At 38.2% G+C, this 8,893-nt stretch overlaps 1 long non-coding RNA gene across 1 annotated transcript; it reads left to right on the forward strand.

Moving 5' to 3' along the window:
- The first annotated feature begins 7,279 nt into the window (after positions 1-7,279).
- LOC127129132 (uncharacterized) lies at positions 7,280-8,408 on the forward strand. Its single transcript, XR_007806184.1, has 3 exons — positions 7,280-7,521; positions 7,948-8,034; positions 8,183-8,408. It is a non-coding gene; the product is annotated as an uncharacterized LOC127129132 (long non-coding RNA).
- Positions 8,409-8,893: the final 485 nt, after the last annotated feature.

The raw sequence follows: 8,893 nt of genomic DNA on the forward strand, positions 1-8,893 counted from the left end.
TAATATATACATTCACAACATTATGCATATTTTCACACATCATCAGCATATTTATCACATAATCATATCATGTCATGCCAAATAATTCAATCACAGTATTAGCACACTCTACTAATACCTATCCTACTCAAAACAACGGGAAATAATCCATACTATATCACACACCGATATAGGCCAATCACCAATTATGTTCACAACATTAAAATATCAATTTTTCCAATTTCCAACAGTGTTAACCGGTTAACGCCCTGGGTTAACCGGTTAACGCAACACAGAACACGCTTTCTGGCAAACCTCAACAGTGTTAACCGGTTAACGCCCTGGGTTAACCGGTTAACGCAAACAGAACAACAATTTTCACAAATCACAACAGTGTTAACCGGTTAACGCCCTGGGTTAACCGGTTAACGCAAGCAAAACAACAATACTTCACAATTCCTAACAGTGTTAACCGGTTAACACCCTGGGTTAACCGGTTAACACAAGACAGAAAGCTGTTCCTGCGCTAACACGAAGCAGAATGCAGAATTCTCCGCATTTTCCGCCGTTCGAGGACTTCCGGACCTCCGATTTCAATTCCGTAAAAAGCTACACTTTCGGGAAATCAAGACTCATCCAATTACAGAGTCAATTACAGCTTTAACACAACTTATCCAACACCATTTTTCAGCATTCAACATCCCAATTAGGGTCAAATCAATGGCTTATCACTACCCATTACATGTTAACCCATAATACCCATTAAACGACGATAAACCCCCCTTACCTGAGTTAATCCGGCGAATCTTTAAGCTTCAAGCTTTTCTCTTCTCCAACCTTCTTCCTCTTGCTCTGTCTCTTTGCCCTTTTCCTCTTTTCAGCCGCTTCTCTGCTTTTCACGTGAAACTCTTTCTTTACCAAATGGGACTCTTTTTCTTATTTCCAACTTATATATATTTTCCAATAATTATTATTCCAATAATAATAATAATAATAATAATAATCCAATAATTCCAATTATTTAATTAAATTAATAAATATAATATTAACTTAAATTAAATAATTATCTTATTTTTATCGGGGTGTTACAACTCTCCCCCACTAAAAGAGTTTTCGTCCTCGAAAACATACCTCAAGCGAATAACTCCGGATAAGACTTCTTCATCTGACTCTCAAGTTCCCAAGTCACATTGCCACCTGCTGGTCCTCCCTAAGCTACCTTTACCAAAGCAATCTCTTTACCCCGCAACTGCTTCAACTCTCGATCCTCGATCCTCATAGGTGATGTTTCAACAGTCAGGTTATCTCTCACCTGTACATCATCTACTTGGACAACATGCGACGGATCAGGAATGTACCTCCTCAACTGAGACACATGAAAAACCTCATGCAAATTCGCAAGCGACGGCGGTAAAGCGATACGATAGGCTACCTCCCCTATCCTCTCCAAAATCTGATAAGGACCAATAAATCGAGGTGTCAACTTCTTCGACTTCAAAGCTCGACCAACCCCAGTTATCGGAGTAACACGAAGAAACACATGATCTCCCTCTTGAAACTCAAGTGACTTCCTCCTCTTGTCGTGATAACTCTTCTGACGACTTTGAGCAATCCTCATCTTCTCCTGAATCATCTTAATCTTTTCCGTAGTTTGTTGAACAATCTCCGGTCCAACCACAACACTCTCACCGGACTCATACCAACATAAAGGTGTCCGACATCTCCTACCATACAAAGCTTCAAACGGTTCCATACCAATGCTCGAATGAAAACTATTGTTGTAGGTAAACTCAATCAAAGGTAAATAACAATCCCAAACACCTCCCTTTTCCAAAACACAAGCCCTCAAAAGATCCTCCAGTGTCTGAATCGTCCTCTCAGTCTGACCATCAGTCTGCGGATGATATGCAGAACTCAATCTCAGCTTAGTTCCCAAAGCCTTCTGCAAACCTTCCCAGAACTTCGATGTAAATCTAGGATCTCTGTCCGAAACAATACTCGACGGAATACCATGCAAACTTACAATTTTCTCAATATACAACTCAGCTAATCTCTCTAACGGATAATCCATTCTGATCGGAATAAAATGAGCCGATTTTGTCAATCTATCAACAATCACCCAAATAGCTTCAAAATTCTTAATCGTTCTCGGTAAACCAGAAACAAAATCCATACTGACACTATCCCACTTCCACTCTGGAATAGCCAACGGTTGCATTAGCCCAGACGGCTTCTGATGCTCAATCTTTGACTTCTGACAAGTCAAACAAGAATAAACAAAACTCGCAATTTCTCTTTTCATTCCCGGCTACCAAAATAACTTTTTCAAATCATGATACATCTTCGTAGCTCCAGGATGAATACTCAGGCCACTACGATGTCCTTCCTCCAGAATACTCCTCTTAAGTTCGGTAACATCCGGAATACACACCCGATTACCAAATCTCAAAACACCATTCTCATCAACTCTGAATTCACCACCTCGACCTTGATTCACTAGAGTCAACTTATCAACCAAAAGCACATCGGATTTCTGACCCTCTCTGATCTCATCCAGAATACCACTCGTTAACTTCAACATTCCCAATTTAACACTATTGTGAGTACTCTCACACACCAAACTCAAGTCTCTAAACTGCTCAATTAAATCCAATTCCTTAACCATTAACATAGACATATGCAATGATTTCCGACTCAACGCATCAGCCACTACGTTTGCTTTACCCGGATGGTAATTCAAACCAAAGTCATAATCCTTCAGAAACTCTAACCATCTCCTCTGTCTCATATTCAGCTCTTTCTGATCAAACAAATACTTCAAACTTTTATGGTCACTGAAAACTTCAAATCTTGACCCGTACAAGTAATGCCTCCATAACTTCAGAACAAATACCACAGCTGCCAACTCTAACTCGTGTGTCGGATAGTTCCTCTCATGAACCTTCAGTTGTCTCGAAGCATAAGCTACAACCTGCTTATTCTGCATCAACACACCACCCAAACCCAACAATGAAGCATCACAGTAAACCTCAAATGGTTCTGACGGACTTGGTAATATCAGAACAGGAGCAATAGTTAACCTTCTCTTTAACTCTTGGAAACCTTCTTCACATTTTGAGTCCCAAACAAACGCTTGCCCCTTTCTAGTCAACATCGTTAACGGTAACGCCAACTTAGAAAATCCCTCAATGAATTTCCTATAATAACCAGCCAAACCAAGGAAACTTCGAATCTCAGCAACAGACTTCGGAGCTTCCCACTGAGATACCGCTTCTATCTTAGAAGGATCAACAGCAACACCACCTCTTGAAATCACATGACCAAGAAAACTAACTTCTTCTAACCAACAACACCGGTGCACCCCACGGTGACACACTCGGACGAATAAATTTCTTATCCAACAGATCTTCCAACTGACTCTTCAATTCAGTTAACTCAACAGCAGACATACGGTAAGGAGCCATCGACACCGGCCTAGTACCAGGTACCAAATCAATCGAGAACTCAACTTCACGCTCTGGCGGTAATTCGTTCACTTTTTCCGGAAACACATCAGGAAAATCGCACACCACGACTAGATCGCAAATCACCAGTTTATCTTTAGCCTCCAAAGTCGCTAACAGCATAAACAACTCTGCCCCATCTGCTACTGCCTCATTCACCTGCCTTGCTGACAGAAACAAACTATTTCCTTCCTCAATCTCAGGAAAGATCACAGTTTTATCAAAACAATTGATATAGACTCGGTTAAACACCAACCAGTTCATACCCAGAATAACATCAATCTGCACAAGTGGAAGACACACTAGGTCCATCCCAAGTCTCTACCAAAAATACTCAAAGGACAATTTAAACAAACTAAAGTAGTAGTCACTGAACCCTTCGCAGGAGTATCAATCACCATACTTCCATGCATCTCAGATATCTCTAATTTAAGTTTCACAGCACAATCCAAAGATATAAAGGAATGAGTCGCACCTGTGTCAATAATAGCTACAAGAGGAAAGCCATTAATATAACACGTACCTCGGATCAAACGATCATCTGCATAAGTCTCAGAACCCGGTAAAGCAAAGACCTTGCCTCCCGACTGATTCTCTTTCTTCGGCTTAGGACACTATGGACTGATATGACCCACCTCTCCACAGTTGAAACAAGTCACAGTCTTCAACCGGCACTCTGCAGCCAAGTGACCACCTTTGCCACATTTGAAACACTTCCTCGCAGCACTGGTACACTCATGTACATGATGTCCAGCCCGACCACATCTGTAACACTTAGCAGGGGCACTAGAGTCTCCCCCACTAGGCCTCTTCATCCCACTCCGTCTATGAAAACCTTTGCCAACTGCATACGGTTTTCCATGGTCATTCTGATTCTTGCCTTTCCTATCAACCCTCTGCTGATAGCTTTCCGCTCTGGCCTTGGTATCCTGTTCAAACATTCTACAATAGTCGACCAAATTAGAAAACACTCTAATCCGCTGATACCCAATAGCCTGCTTGATCTCGGGACGTAACCTGTTCTCAAACCTCACGCATTTTGAAAATTCTCCAGTAGCCTCATCATAGGGAGTGTAATACTTCGACAGCTCTATGAACTTAGCAGCATACTCAGTAACAGACCGGTTGCCTTGCTTCAATTCTAAGAACTCTATCTCTCTCCTTCCTCTGACATCCTCTGGAAGGTACTTCCTCAGAAATCTCTCTCTGAACACCGCCCAAGTGACCTCAGCACTCCCGGCAGCTTCCAACTCAGTGCGGGTAGCAACCCACCAATCATCTGCTTCCTCTGACAGCATATGCGTACCGAACCTGACCTTCTGGTTATCGGCACACTCAGTCACTCGGAAGATCCTCTCGATCTCCTTCAACCACTTCTGAGCACCATCTGGATCGTATGCTCCCTTGAACATTGGAGGATTGTTCTTCTGGAACTCACTCAGTTGACGAGCAGCTCCCATTCCCACAACATTCGGATTTCCCCCAAGTACTCCAGCTAGCATACCCAGAGCCTCAACAATCGCAGCATCGTCTCTACTTCTTCCAGCCATCTCTATTCTGAGAACCCAACAAGATAAAACAATAAGTACTGATAGGGTTATACAACACCTATCCCGTACAGGGGAAACAGAATAATTACGACTCGACTCGACCGACTATGCTCTGATACCACTAATGTAACACCCTGGTAAAATACCCCAAATATTTAATTAAAATAACAACATATATCAATCAGAGTAGATATGCAATTAAGGGTGTCACACAATTACTTCACACCATTCACCATGATAACTGTCATGCTCTTTTATTAATTCAAAACATAAAGCATTTGCACAATACGCAGCGGATAGAGATTAAATCAATCATGCAAAACATGTAGCATATTACATGTAAACTGGTTCACAACCAACAATAAACATTTAAAACATCCCATCCCGATGTTACATCTACCAGAGCATGACCCACTAAGGAACTACACTAGACTCCAAGCACTAGCTCCTACTCAATTACTGCTCGTTACCTGAAAAATAGTTGTAAGGGTGAGTTCCTCAATCGATATAATAAGCATTATAAAGTATCATGCAATGTTAAGTAATTTAACACATTTCATCACCCTAATCATAACACACATTCAGTAACGGCACATCAACTCAAACATCATACTCAACATCAACATAAAGCACACGTATAAACTCAATTCATACTCAACACCAACACAAAACACACGTATAATATTGGAATACATCCATTCATATTATACGTCATACATACATTATGCAATGAGACTCCATGCATGCGGTACCGACTATTCGTGAACATATAGTTCAACTTCACCGACCAAATCCAGGTACGGCTACCAAGCTCACTGGTCCCACTCATTTGAGACCTAGTGACTCACATCACTAATTCCTCACCATGGGAATTAGCTACCACCCCAAGGGCCATGCTATGCACACTAATCACCTAGCATGCAAACATCAACAACAGTCCAAAATGACTAACATCACTAATTCCTCACCATGGGAATTAGCTACCACCATAAAGGCCACATTATGCTATGCCAAATCACCTAGCATGCAACATCAACAACAATCCACAATGGACATATGCTCACACTCTAAGCCATAAAACAGTCCATCCACAATTACATACATAATATATACATTCACAACATTATGCATATTTTCACACATCATCAGCATATTTATCACATAATCATATCATGTCATGCCAAATAATTCAATCACAGTATTAGCACACTCTACTAATACCTATCCTACTCAAAACAACGGGAAATAATCCCTACTATATCACACACCGATATAGGTCAATCACCAATTATGTTCACAACATTAAAATATCAATTTTTCCAATTTCCAACAGTGTTAACCGGTTAACGCCCTGGGTTAACCGGTTAACGCAACACAGAACACGCTTTCTGGCAAACCTCAATATTGTTAACCGGTTAACGCCCTGGGTTAACCGGTTAACGCAAACAGAACAACAATTTTCACAAATCACAACAGTGTTAACCGGTTAACGCCCTGGGTTAACCGGTTAACGCAAGCAAAACAGCAATACTTCACAATTCCTAACAGTGTTAACCGGTTAACACCCTGGGTTAACCGGTTAACGCAAGACAGAAAGTTGTTCCTGCGCTAACACGAAGCAGAATGCAGAATTCTCCGCATTTTCCGCCGTTCGAGGACTTCCGGACCTCCGATTTCAATTCCGTAAAAATCTACACTTTCGGGAAATCAAGACTCATCCAATTGCAGAGCCAATTACAGCTTTAACACAACTTATCCAACACCATTTTTCAGCATTCAACATCCCAATTAGGGTCAAATCAATGACTTATCACTACCCATTACATGTTAACCCATAATACCCATTAAACGACGATAAACCCCCCTTACCTGAGTTAATCCGGCGAATCTTTAAGCTTCAAGCTTTTCTCTTCTCCAACCTTCTTCCTCTTGCTCTGTCTCTTTGCTCTTTTCCTCTTTTCAGCCGCTTCTCTGCTTTTCACGTGAAACCCTTTCTTTACCAAATGGGACTCTTTTTCTTATTTCCAACTTATATATATTTTCCAATAATTATTATTCCAATAATAATAATAATAATAATAATAATAATCCAATAATTCCAATTATTTAATTAAATTAATAAATATAATATTAACTTAAATTAAATAATTATCTTATTTTTATCGGGGTGTTACACTTCTAGTCTGATTTTAGGCTTAATCGATTGTGTTCCATCCTGTTTTTAGTGCTTGTAGACTGATATTTTTTTCATTTTTGACAGCTGCGTTTTCTGTGATAAGCTTTGGCTGAAGGTTTGTTTCATTCCAAAAATTCATTTTGTCATGTTCATACCATTAAAATTGTATTTTGAAAGGTCATAAGACTATACATATTCTGGTTATTCATGGATGTTTAAACCCTTGGTTGATTTTACTTTTGTATCTTTTGCAGGCGTGGACTTTGAGATTTGACATGCACTACTAATAAATATTTTTCAATTTTATGGACTCGTGAGTTTGTTTATTATTTTATTTTTATTACATGTATGCATTTCCCTCATGTTTGCTATTAGTGGAACTGTTTTTGTTTTGCAAATTTATTCTTAAAATTCATGGTTAAGATGCTTAAATAATTAGAAACTTAGTTGAAATTTGTGTAATAGAAAACCTGTGATCATAAAAGCCTTTTAATATTGTAGTATTTATTGTGTTGTTTGAGTTTGAATATAGTTATATTGTACTTTTGTGGTATTTAAGTTGTGTTGTTTAACTATGAATATCATAATGATCTTTTCAATGTGTGAACGATGATTAGTTATTGACAATGTCTTTTAAAAACCTATTTTTGTTTGAAAATGTATACTTTATTCTCTCTCAATGATTTAGGTTTTGAGTATCACTTGTCCATTAACTAATTGGTCATTTCTTTTCATGCAGCCAAGAATCTATGTTGTAAGAAGAATGCATGGAAGTCAATTTGTTCTCCTTAAGTAGGATTCCCACAATGCATTGTTCTTAAAGAAGGTCAATTTGTTATCCCATAAAATAAAGTCCAAAACTGATTTATGTGTGGAATGAAATGAAAGAAAGAAATAGCTTATAATTAATTTTTATTTATTGAAATAAATTTGATAATTTCCAATTTTGAAATAATTATTTTTTATAATTACAGGTTATAATCAAAGATGATCCTCAAGATGATGAAAGTGGTGAAGATTTGAAATTACTGAAGACAACTATACTATGTTAATTTAAAAATTTATAGTACTTGAATTGATTTTTAACATGTGTTTTTACATAAAAGAGATTCTATTATGTTTCATATTATTAACTAATGTTTTCTATACATAATAGAGATTATATAACATTTCATATTACTAATTAGTATTTTTGAATAATTTAGTATTTTTGAATAATACATTAATAGAGTATTTTACAGACTTCAATATAAATGTTTATGACAAATTTAATGTTATCAATACTTGAATAAATATTAAATATTGTCTAATTGAAAAAAAAACCTGAACTAGGACAAAAAGTTGTGGCTTTAAGATTAAGCAACGATTTTAAAGGGGAGCCTAAATAAAAAATATGGTTTAATCTGTTATTTGAGAACCGTAGTCTAATTAATAGAGAACAGTGATATAACATAGCTTATTCAAAACCGAAGTATAAAATAAATTATAAAACCGCGGCCTATTTACATATTCAGGTGACGCTTTTGCTTTTCCGTGGGCTAAAATAAAGAAACCGTAGCTTACAGGAATAGGCAACGACTGTATATTCCATGTGCAGATAACCGTGGCCTAAAGACTCAGGCTACAGTTTTCATGCTTCTAGCCGCGGTTTTCCCTTGTTGTCTAAATCCTATTTTGTTGTAGTG

The sequence above is a fragment of the Lathyrus oleraceus genome, chromosome 3 (assembly GCF_024323335.1).
Source record: "Lathyrus oleraceus cultivar Zhongwan6 chromosome 3, CAAS_Psat_ZW6_1.0, whole genome shotgun sequence".
NCBI lineage: Eukaryota > Viridiplantae > Streptophyta > Magnoliopsida > Fabales > Fabaceae > Lathyrus > Lathyrus oleraceus.